This window comes from Podarcis bocagei, assembly GCF_964188305.1.
Source record: "Podarcis bocagei genome assembly, chromosome: 6".
NCBI classification, from domain to species: Eukaryota; Metazoa; Chordata; class Lepidosauria; order Squamata; family Lacertidae; genus Podarcis; species Podarcis bocagei.
The window spans coordinates 49,361,268-49,374,503 of NC_138130.1; positions in this window are offsets into that span (position 1 = coordinate 49,361,268).

Here is a 13,236-nt window from a genome sequence, read left to right on the forward strand (position 1 = left end):
GTCAGCATGTGTTTTAAAGGTAAAGGACCCCTGGATGGTTAAGTCCAGTCAAAGGCGACTATGGGGTTGCGGCGCTCACCTCCTTTCAGGCCGAGGAAACAGGTGTTTGTCCACAGATAGCTTTTTGTGTCATGTGGCCAGCATGACTAAACCGCTTCTGGCGCAACAGAACACTGTTAAACATAAAACAAATGATTTATGTTAACAGCATATCCTTGGAAGCAGATTCATGCATTTGGTACCCAGAGGTAACAAATGCCTGAACAGGGCTTGTGTTGCTTGGAAGGTGGGAAATGACTTGGTACCTGAGCCATGAAAGTGGGTACCCTTAGAATATGCAGGGAACTGCAGCAGCCTGGAATACAAGAACAATATAGGTATTACTGGCAGCTGAACACTTGTGGAGCACTTTAGAGCATGTAGAATCTACACTAATGGGTAGCAGTGAGGGAGCCATCCAGTACTTAGTGGGTCAGCCACTGGGATAGTGTTCAACATGGGACTAGCCATGAAGAAATAGCCATGAAGCAGAGAATGCAATCTTGATCTGCAGCACTTAGGATAGTTCTCAGGCAGGAGACAACCTGCCCCAAGATCCAGGGTCTTTTTCTCCCTGATGGCCCTGCTACCTCTCTTAAGCTCTATCCCTTCTTTGAAAGGGGATATCTTTAAAGGGAGAGCCTCCTGTCCTGGAGCGTGATGTTTGATGATTTCCAGATGGATTCAGTGGAAACTCTAGTATGAGTGCATGAGTGATCATGGGACTTTTGATAGAGAATGTGATAGTTCTGGGCTGTGTGTGTGTGTGTGTGTGTGTGTGTGTGTGTGTGTGACTTAGGGGGTTCTAGAGGTCTGCACATGGTTCAGAGTGCTTGATCAGTAGCTAAGTTAAAACGGTGGGTATCTGGGTCCTTTATAGCTGGAATTTCAAGGTCACAGAGTTACCCAGACCTCTTGTGTCTTCTCTTCCAAGTCACAATCTTGGTTACTGCTCTAGGCTGAGGTCATGAAGAGGAGGCGGTGAGCAGCAGAAACCAGAGTGACAAGCATTAAGCTGCCTGCAGAATAGTCTGTATGCGCACATTAGACATTATTCAGATGAGGCTAGATATTTCTGCCTCCAAAAAACAATATATTCAGCTGACTGAATTATTTTCTCTGAAATCTCTCCTGTGATCACTTTACACATGACCAGTTTTGTTGGTTGATTTGTATTTGCTTAAAGGAGAAATAGATGTGGTATAATAAAAAGGAGAGTTCATTTGATGCCTAGATCGAGGTTTGGGGCAACTACTCTTTGGTGAGAGAGCCCCAGCAAAGATTTAAAATCACAAAATATGCAGCAAATTTTGGAAATACAGGCTGTTAGACTTTTAAAATGTCCCCTTCTAAGTTGCTTCTAACTTCTCCACTTCTCTTAGCATAGAGAGAGACTACATGTTTGGTTTACTTACAAACTCTTCAAAGGCCAGATTCATATGCTTTTCCATACAGCAGCAAGAAAAGACAGGCGATATAACTTAGGTTCCAAAATGGTAAATGCTTCTAAATTATTTGTATAGAAACATAAAGATGGCTTGCTTAAGCCACATGGTCTAAGCTTGGAGCATCCAGCTTAGACTTCCTTACCAGTAGAGTTCAAATGGTGGAAGATGAGAGAACAAATAGTTTAGTAACCCTTCCTCCCAAGATGAGGGGAAGTGACCTAGCTAAGCCTGGCAGGACAGCTTCCTCAATGGTGTAGATCATGGGTAGGCAAACTAAGGCCCAGGGACCGGATCTGGCCCAATCGCCTTCTAAATCTGAAGGCAGCCCTGTTTAGGGAAGATTTTAATGTTTAACAGACTATTGTATTTTAATATTTTGTTGGAAGCCGCCCAGAGTGGCTATTATTATTATTAATCAGGCCCGCGGACAGTCTGGGAATCAGCGTGTTTTTACATGAATAGAATGTGTCCTTTTATTTAAAATGCATCTCTGGGTTATTTGTGGGGCCTTCCTGGTGTTCTTACACAAGTAGAATGTGTGCTTTTATTTAAAATGGGTTATTTGTGGGGCATAGGAATTCGTTCATTTTCCTCCCTCAAAATATAGTCCAGCCCCCCACAAGGTCTGAGGGACAGTGGACCGGCCCCCTGCTGAAAAAGTTTGCTGACTCCCTGGTGTAGATATATAACTGTTTCCCATATTATGCAAAGGCTTGGCTTTGGAAAATTTCAACTTGGAAACAGTAGAAGGAAATATGTGAGGAAGGAAGTTATAGAATCCACAGTTCTGCTCTATAGATTCCCGAGCTGTTGCTATCACTTGAACACTTAGACAAAGCAATGTGCGTACCATACCATTGTGTAAATATGGGCAAGCTGTTCAGTGAAGTTGTCAGAGCTGTGAATGGATGGCAGGGCACAGGATCCATGGATTGTGAGATAAGAGGACCGATGAAGAGTTTGTTGTTATTGCCTGTCTGCATGGCAAGTAAACTTCTATTCTGATTCTGTGCCAAAAAGGCATGTCCTGTAGTTGCACACCAGTACTTGATAATGCCAGCATGTCTTGAATCTAAAGTGGCTCTTAGCTATTTTATTAATGACTGTTTGCTTATTCTCGCCCAGTCTGTCTCCCGGAGTATAGATAACTGCAGTGCACATAGGCTAGCAGATAAGAAAGGATGTTAGAGAAATCTTAGCTGTGCAAACAATAGTTTAATGTGACTTGTTCAATTTTCTAAGTAATTTTGTGTGAATGTGAGTCATCTAAATGAGCTGCCTCTCATCATCTTTTGTGGGAAAGCGTTCTCATTCATAAGCGCCTGGCTAGACTGTGTCTCCGTGTTGAAGTGCCTTCCAAGAAATATGCCAATCACAGGGCTCACGATTTTGGTCCTTGGATTTGGAAGCCAGACACTGTCAGCTGTGCTAGAAACTCAGGAGTTTCACTTCCATACAGTGCCAAGCACATTAATTCTTTCCTCTCCTTTCTAAATTGCCTTTTAACATTTTCCATCTGGCCTGCTGTGTTTTATTTATTTATTTTAAAATTTGGATGAGGAAAAAAGAACTCCACCCTTTCTCTCTCCTTTCTGTTGCAATGAATTTGATTTGGAATCATAAGGAGGGGAGAAGGGAATAAATAGATTCAGAGGGTGGGTGGGTGGGTGGGGGAGAGAGAGAGAGAGAGAGAGAGGAAAGGTACTGTCAGAGTCTTTGCATATCAAAATGGAAAAATAACCAAATCACATTAATACATTCATATAATATTATACCCTTATATTTAAAAAGTCTAGAAAACATAAAGTGCTTTTTTTTAGCTTATCACATGTATCAGGAAAGGTTTCCATGAACATTTATTATGCGTTTCAGTAGGCTTACGTGTCCTGAATGAATCTTGTAAATAGCTGAGTGCATGAAAATTCATTTAAATTACAGGGGTCAGCAAACTTTTTCACCAGGGGGCCGGTTCACTGTCCCTCAGACCTTGTGGGGGCCAGACTGTATATTTTTTTTGGGGGGGGGGGAATGAACGGATTCCTATGCCCAACAAATAACCCAGAGATACATTTTAAATAAAAGCACACATTCTACTCATGTAAAAACACGCTGATTCCTGGACTGTCCGCGGCCCAGATTTAGAAGGCAGTTGGGCCGGATCCAGCCCCCGGGCCTTAGTTTGCCTACCCATGATTTAAAACATCAGTATTCAAGCTCCCCCCTTTTCTCTGCATGACTGGAGCGGGATAGGGCAGGGTAGGTGTGACTTCTGCCAGGCCCTCCCTACCAACCTCTGGTGGAGGCCTCTGCTGTGTCCACTGGGCAGGAAGGTTCTTCACTATGCTTCAGATGAAGGGTTTTTTGGGGGGGGCACCAGTGGCTTTTGATCCTCAGGCTGGAGTTGGCACAGCAAAACAGGATAAAACAACCTCCTCCATCCCCCTTGGCTGGTGTGAATGGCAGGGCTTAGGATATCCCTTCCAGTCCTTAGGACTGCTCTGTCCATCACCTTCAACTCAATGGGTCTTACTGGTTGCACTGTAAACAGCTAAAAACAAATCCAAGAGGACCAAAGGAGCTCTAGCCTTCTTGTTTAGTTACCGGTATCTGTCACCAGGCACGACTTAAGTTGTCACCTTATTTGCTATAGTGGCAAGGTGGGATTAGCCCTACCGACTCACAGAATAAGATTGAAATATGAAAATATTTTAATAATTGTTTTTTTGAATGTATTGTAGTAACTGAAATCTGGTTATATTGGGATACCTTTAGAATACCACTGCTGTGGCCAGTGGCTGATAGACTGAGCCAAACTATAAGCAAAGGTGTGACTGCTTTGCATTTAGTGGAACTACCTCTTCTTAAGAGCAATTAATGGAAAGATGTAAAGCATAGTAGGAGGCTGGAATAAGCAGTTGAAAGAGCTGTTTTCACTGTTTATGCAGAGGCCCGCTTTAGAGTGACATATTGTCTCTGACGTGCAGAAGCACAACAGCACAAAGAAAGTTCTCACAGGGAATGAAAGCGAATTTAGGGCAATTCAAATAAAACTGCCCCATGCTTATAATTAACAGGAGTGCAAATGTTTGGTTCCCAGTGCAGATTTATCATTTCTCAGTAGAAATCTCATTGATCTCTATGAGCTACTTAAACGTGTGAATATTGCGATGTGATGATGAATATTATCCAGACTACGTAACACACATTCTACCTCCTTTGAAGCATCTTTTGAACAAAGGCTGTTTCCTGAGAAAGAATTTGACTCTTTTAATGATGCTGCCCACACTGATGGGGCTCTTATTAGGGAGGAATATTTCTGCTCCTCAAATCTAGTTATAGCACAGAGCCAAACCTTCAAAGGCCTTCATGCAAGCCAGGTCTTTAAAATGAGACTCTGACGAGGGCATGAACTTGAAACAATTTACATCTAAGTCAATTTATTGACAAACTATGAAACCTCTGGGCTACCAAAGTACCGAGAATCAAGAGAATACATTCTCTGTGAAACCTTTCATGCTGTTAATAGAGTCCTAGTTACTCACATGAACATGAATTGCAATCGGTTAACAATCCCTATTAATTTGTCCATATTGTATTACAGCATGTTTGCTAATGCCTCAGTTTTAACTACTCTGTTTCTGTAACCATGGAAGAATCACTCACTTCAGTTGGGCTCAAGCTTCTTAGGGGGCAGTTCAGAATTGCTTTGGCCCTTTAGAAAGGCATTTTCCATGTCCCTTCCTGACTGAAATAGAGTTCCAAGCAATATCTTCATGTGTGTTGCCACATTTCAGTATTGAACCTGTCAGACAGCATCTCCCCCAGTACAGTGGTACCTCGGGTTACATACGCTTCAGGTTACAGACTCCGCTAACCCAAAAATAGTACCTCGGGTTAAGAACTTTGCTTCAGGATGAGAACAGATATTGGGCTCCAGCGGTACGGCGGCAGCAGGAGGCCCCATTAGCTAAAGTGGTGCTTCAGGTTAAGAGCAGTTTCAGGTTAAGAACGGACCTCCGGAACGAATTAAGTACTTAACCCGAGGTACCACTGTACAAGGGATTTCTGACTTCCCCTGAAAGGGGGGAAATGTCTCCTTCCCCCCAAAAAGACTTTTAGAGGTGAGACTCTGATTTGGGATTCTTGTCCAGTAAAGACCTTGCAGTAAGACCATCTAATGGGGAAGTTAGCTTGGAAGCTTCCAGGGAGTTGTTAAGCACTCAATACAAATGTAGCAGGGAAGGAAGAACGATCTATCCGAAGAAAGATATTTCTTAATTACATCCACTTAGTCTAGCCTTATCAGATGGCTGGCAGTCAGCAAATGTATTGCGGCTGAAGAGAAAAGAGGTGTGAGATAGACTGTGGGTACATTTATCGTGTCTTAGAATGCTACTAAGCCAGTATGCTCTCATGCTTGGCATCAGTTTTAATTTACAGATAGCTGGGATATCACCAAAAAACAGCCCAATGCTGTACCACATTTATTTTCTGGAAGAAGAGCTCTTTTTTTAAAAAAAAGTCCCACCAATATGGGGCCCAAATGCCACCAACATCAAGTGGGGTGCACTGGCCAATGTGTTGTGCTTAGGTTCAAATACCTGCCCCGTCATTGTGTTTACTTTGTAGTCTTGGGCAGGTATCAGTCTCTCAGCCAAATCTACCTCATATAGTTTTCCCGATGTGAAGGGGCTGAAAGGCACTGATGGCGGCATTGAAACAAAAAAACAAACAAAAGGAGAACATGTTTCAAGATAAAATATGGATTTTATTTTCAAAATAGCCCAACACTTTTCAGCTGATGTGTTTAAACACCTTCTTCAGGGCCTATAAAAATAAAGACAACACATCACATGACTCATATATATGCAACAATTAAGAACAAGCTGAATTGGTTCTATTCAAAATTGCAAGTAAGCCTATGTATACTTACTTAAATTGAAAAACAGCCTGCAGAGATCTCTGTTAGATATATTTCCCATTAACTTTGAAAGGAATTATTATCCAAAGGCTGATTATTTACTTTCTAAAGAATTGTACACTGCTAATATGTGGTAAAAAAAATCAAGGGCTTCCAGTTGTAAAGGTGACAGTACAAAATAGTCTACAAGACAGGAAGAAGATCTAAGTCTGCAGTGGCCATCCTTTGATGTTACCTGCACCCTGGGACTTTGGCCGGCTAGCTAGGCTCCACAGGTGCCTGCTGTGCTAACAGTACTGGCCTGAGTTCTGTCAGCAGACCATACAGCTCAATAATGAGGCACCAGGCACTATGGATCCATTCCTCTGGCAACAATGGACACTGCATGGCCTTGCCTTGCCAATACAGTATTTTTTTATCTCCAATCTGTCTGTGCCTATGGCTATGTACACATTACCACTTACTCTGGCTTCTGTGTGCTTCCACCATGGGCGTTTGAAGGTGAGTACAGCTGACATTAGCCACAATCCATAGTTTGTTGTTGTTTAGTTGTGTCCGACTCTTCGTGACCCCATGGACCAGAGCACGCCAGGCACTCCTGTCTCCCACCGCCTCCCACAGTTTGGTCAGACTCACGCTGGTAGCTTCGAGAACACTGTCCAACCATCTTGTCCTCTGTCGTCCCCTTCTCCTTGTGCCCTCCATCTTTCCCAACATCAGGGTCTTTTCCAGGGAGTCTTCTCTTCTCATGAGGTGGCCAAAGTATTGGAGCCTCAGCTTCAGGATCTATCCTTCCAGTGAGCACTCAGGGCTGATTTCCTTAAGAATGGATAGGTTTGATCTTCTTGCAGTTCATGGGACTCTCAAGAGTCTCCTCCAGCACCATAATTCAAAAGCATCAATTCTTCGGCGATCAGCCTTCTTTATGGTCCAGCTCTCACTTCCATACATCACTACTGGGAAAACCATAGCTTTAACTATATGGACCTTTGTCGGCAAGGTGATGCCTCTGCTTTTTAAGATGCTGTCTAGGTTTGTCATTGTATCCTATAGCTTCTCAAGAGATATTCTTGTTTGATGCGCTTTCCCTCAAACTAGCTTCCATTGGATTTGAAAATGGAAGCCACTGTTAAACATGCGTTTCAGACAGTCATTGCACATGTGCAGTTGACATCACAAATGTAGATGACAACTTCAGTGAATTGGAGTTCAGGGACTGCAGGGAAATAAATCAGGTAATGGGTGTTGGGTGACGACACCACTGCCACTGTTTTGGTCTATACAACAATGTAAGAAGCTAATTTGAAATGCAGCCAGCGGGAGTTGCATTTCAAGCTGCTGATGTGTACATAGCCTTGGTATCCTCTCTCCAGTCCTCATTTTCTGTTTGCACACACACATACAGAGCCTATTCACAAGCATGCACCCTACCTTTGGCCTGTGTACACATTGATCTGAATCCACGAAGGTCTGTTGCGAGCAAGAGGCTGCTTTTTATTAATGGCTTACACATTTGAATGTTGTGTGTAGCTTGTTCCTAAAAACACAGCTCTGAGCTCTTTGAAGGAACACCAGCATATGAATGAAATCAGTCCAGTGCCCATCGCAAAAACACTGCCTCTGAGAATGTTTAGTAATGGGTCAAGATGAGCTGGTGCTGCTGTTTGAAGAAAAAGAAGAAGGAAGGCTAACCTTGTGTTGTTGTTAGATGCATAACAGGAAAATCAGTTTGAAAAGGAAGTGTAAATCTGTGGTTTGTGTGAGCTAACTCTACTGTACACACTAATGCATAGAAAGTACTGATGGAACCGTAATCAGGTCTGGATTGGGCCAAATGCACATTAATATGGTTACTTTCCAAAAAGGCATGCGGCGCCATTCAAATAATTATTTTATGAGCCATCAGCAGCCTTCTCTATTGACATGCTCAGCATATGGCCGGTTCAACCAATGCCCATAGCTAGATTTTAGAGAAGGCTAGCAAATGAAAAAGAAAAATGATTAAAAATTTGGCATACAGACTCTCTAGGCTCAGGGGGCTAAACTAGAGCAGACGGCTGTCTCTGACAACCTGCCGATTACCTAATGTTGACATGGAGGCTGGGAAGAAAGAGAGCCGAGATGAAATGATGCACAGCACACTGCCTAAAACACAACAAAGGAACAGATGAGATGGTGCAACAGCTTTCCTCTCATTTGTCGTGTGTCTGGGACATGTTTGTCAACCAAACCAAGAATTCCTTAAGTGAATGGAAGGAAACCCTCTCTGGCCTGTGGTGCCTTCAGCATCCTGGAACAAGAGCCATGTCTGGCAGCCGATTCACAGATAGCAACTGGAGAGAAAGCACAGTATCTTCTATCTATCTATCTATCTATCTATCATCATCTATCTATCTATCTATCATCATCTATCTATATCTATCTATCTATCTATCTATCTATCTATCTATCTATCTATCTAACTAACTATCTATCTATCTATCATCTATCATCTATCTATCTATCTATCTATCTATCTATCTATCTATCTATCTATCTATCTCTCATGTTTTTCCGTGTATAACAGGCCCCCGTGTATAAGACAACACCTATTTTTTTGGACTCCAAATTAAGAAAATGGGGAGGGGGTTTGCCCAGAGTCAGTGAGCTTTTTTGTGGGGGGGGGATACCTGCCTGACCGCCGATGCTAGTTGAACACCTCGATGAAGCCACCAATCGTCTGCCCACTCACCATTGGGGAGAGCAACCATTGGGGAGAAAGTGAGATGTCGCAGGAGTTAGGAGAGAGAGAATGGGGAGGGGGTAGAAAATGGTGTGTGTGTGTGTGTGTGTGTGTGTGAGAGAGAGAGAGAGAGAGAGAGAGAGAGAGAGAGAGCGAGAGAGCGAGAGAGGAAGAAACAGTGAGGGAGAGAAAAAATGACAATGGAGTGCCAGGGAGAGATGAAAAGAAAAATCGTATGTACGCACAAAAGTCAAATCTAACAAAACCAACTGGTCACAGGATGAGGCTTTGAACAGAAAGTCTTTGCCATGGGCATGCCTGGGGGGGGGGGGATGACAGGCAGGGGGGCAGCTGCCCCCCCAGTCAAGTAAAAAACCCAAAATACTTAACTAATTGACCAATTGCATCGCAAATAGCTCTGCTCTGCTCCCTTGACATACATCCTGGCTATGCCCATGGTGTATGGCTGTGCACATGGTATACATGAGAAGCACACATACTTCCTTTCAGAATCCTGGGAGCTGTAGCTTAGCCCCCACAGAGCTACAGTTCCCAGTACCATCCACTACAGTTCACAGGATTCATTGTGTGTGTGCTTGAAATGTGAGCCTAGAATGAAATGCTGCCTCCTAGTTATAGCTGCTCTGCCCTTTGCAGGCAGGTAGCAAAGAGCTATGGAAAACAACTAACTTTAGAAATATAATTGTTATGGGAATAAATGTTTTGCCAAATACAGAGGCAGACAGAGTAAAGCAGACAATTCCTATCTGCGAGATCCCTTATGGTTTTGGGTAATTTATAAGCTGTTTTGGACTTTTTGGAGGGGTAACACTCATGGAATGTGAAATTTTGTTTTTCGTGAGGAAGCTGCATCACACGGCCCCTTCTACTAATCCTTCAATTCTCCTGGTATGAAAGGCATTTCTTTAGTGGTTATTCAAGATCCAGTTCCATTTCAAATTAGCTTTTTTGCCCTCTGTATGAATTTGAGGGCTGGAGGGGGATGTCCCCCCCCAGGATTTTTGACCTTACCTAAAAGCCAAATCACCAGATTTAAGTTTCGCTCAGTGGTGGGGGGTTAATCAAATATGCTTTTCACTCTTCATAGTTTTAGATTTCTACAGCTGTAGTATTGAAATAGCGCTGCCAACAGAGGTGCTAAAATAATGCGACACTTTTATGCTATTTGAAACCAGGAATGAAAAATGACAGAATAACCAATATTTCTTCATCAGGTTTGCAGTCACATAAGTTAGGTAACTCTTAACAGATTCAAAAGTTTTTCTGAAAAGAAAGTTGTTTTTATCTACTGAGAAACTCAAGGACAAAACTAAGTACGCCACAGTTGATAAGTCAACTGTTATCTTCTCATTATCTTGAAATAAAAGGGTCCCCTCCCCTCCTCGAAGTAGCAGAATTTATCTCCACTCAGTTTCTTTAGGAAATGCAGGAAAATACAGAAACATACAGATTGTATCGCAGAGCAGCAACTTGCAGGCAAATGCGCAAAGGCGTAATAATGTGAAATAGTCACAATCTATGGCCTTTTCAACTGTGTGTGGTGGGGTTGTTGTTGTTTGCTGTTATGCTATGTATTTTTGTGCTACTATATTGTAAACTGGGACGCTGGTGGCGCTGTGGTCTAAACCTAGGGCTTGCTGATCAGAAGGTCGTTGGTTCGAATCCCTACAACGGGGTGAGCTCCCATTGCTCGGTCCCTGCTCCTGCCAACCTAGCTGTCTGAAAGCACGTCATAGTGCAAGTAGATAAATAGGTACCGCTCCGGCGGGAAGGTAAACAGCATTTCTGTGCGCTGCTCTGGTTTGCCAGAAGTGGCTTAGTCATGCTGGCCACGTGACCTGGAAGCTGTCTGTGGACAAACGCCTGCTCCCTCAGCCAGTAAAGCGAAATGAGTGCCGCAACCCCAGAGTCGGTCACGACTGGACTTAATGGTCAGGGGTCCCTTTACCTTTATATTGTAAACCATCTTGTGCTCTTCAGATGAAGGGTGGTATAGAAAGAATAAGAATAAGAATACAGTAAGACTATATAATATAAACAGTCTGCAGAGAGGAGTTGGCACCCCCAACAGACAATCTTCGCGGTTAGAAGGGCTTCACAAAGGCGCCTGTCTCAGCCTAGGCTCTACCAGCACTGCTGCCATCTCAACAGCAGTGGCTCTTGGTGGTGGTGGAGGAAGCCAGTAAAGGCAGAGTTGGAGCTTGCATGGCACTCCAGCCAAACAGAGAGAACTGCAAGATGGGCTGGCTGCGTGGTTGGGGGTTGTTTCAATGGGCCTGGGGGTTATTTTTAATCCTATTTTCTTCATATTTTAAGGAGTGTGTAGTTGTAAATTGTGTTTCTTTTTAGTACTATTTTTATTGTTTTATTGGTTTTAATGTGCAGTCTGTATCAGATAGCTTGTTTATTTTTTGTTGGGAACTGCCCAGAGTAGCTGGGCAACCCAGTCAGATGAGTGGCAAACAAGCCAGCAAGCTACATTTCTGCAGGTCAATTAGGATTAGCATTCATATTCAGCTATTTACTGTAGATATTTATTTACTGAACAATATTTTGGTACTCAGTTTGCTTGAATGGATGTTTGAAATAGAGGAATAACACTTGAAACTGACAAATCAATATTAGTTTCAAAGAAGTATATATTGAGTGTAATCTTAATATCACAAATCAAATGGAGTGGAGCTTTTATCCTAATTCAGACTTATACCTTTATGGTCTAATTCTGTGTTTTGAATGATATGGCAAACCATAATGTCAGTTCTGTAAAAACTTTATACTGGCCTTTTGACATTTCCCCCTTTTCTAATGTTTGCAACAGTAGCTATCCCGCACCCCGGGGCCAATACTCTGAAGAGTTTATGTTTCAGATTATATACAGCACAAGAACATTTAAGGACAGAAGGCCATATGGTCCACCTAAAGCTTTAAAGCCCTAAAAACAATCTGATGATTTCTCATTACATAAATTGAATTAGTAGCAGCACCTCTGCCATGTAGCTTCCAAAATCTAGTTGCTCAGATCTTGCATCTGTACTTGGCTTTATGGTGTTTTTTTTAATTTTTCTTCTCCATATCTGTGATCTGTAATGTTGTGCATACTTACAGTGGTAATATGCACTAGGGATATGGTTCATTATTGGCAAATTACTACTGTTATGTTAACTGGCTTATTGGAACCAATCTGTTCTTTCTCTTCACAGGTGCTGCTTATCTTTTGCAATTCTCAAACAATTTTTCCTTTTCCATTGGCTCACAGAGGCCAATCCAGGTTACCTTTTTGCAGTTTAATATACCTAATTGCAGATCCTACTGGATTAGTTTATATTGCGTCTTCCTAGTCTACACAATATTTTCTTGTTAATGAGGTGTGGCAAAATTTGCATAGCAGTGTAAGCTTATGTGATTATTCTCACTGTTCAAATGGAGTTGTGTTGTTGTTGGCCCCACTCCCCAAACCCCCTCTTTTGTCTTACTGAGTTTTTCATATTCCTAGAATATAGACATTTGCTTGTCTGTAATGTTTAGTTTCATCTTTATATCTAAGGAACCAACACCTTATACTGGACTTTCCACCAAGTGTTTATTCCATGAACTACAAGAGAAATCTACCTAGGGTGAGAGTGCTGCTGTTTAACATTAGAGAGGAATGTTGGAAAAGTTACATACTTAGAAGCAAATGCAGGATAAAACAAAAAGAAGATAGCACTCTTAGGCCTCTGTCATGGCCTTATTTAAAACATGTACTGTGATACCTCGGTTTTCAAACGTAATCCATTTTGGAAGACCGTTTACTGAAATGTTGGAAAACCGAGGCACAAAGGGTGGTCTGAAAATTCAATTGAGAAAATTGAGAAACACTCAGCGGAAACCATTCGACTTCTGAGGCAGGTTTGGAAACGGAAGCATTTACTTCTGGGTTTTTGGAGTTCGAAAACGAAAAGGTTCAACTTCCGAGACATTCTAAAACTGAGGTACCACTGTACTCAAAAAGGCGACACACAGGATAACAGATGATAATCATTAAGAAGAGAGAGCTACAAAACATACAGCATGAAACCCAAAATCCTGAAAATCAAACAGCTGGT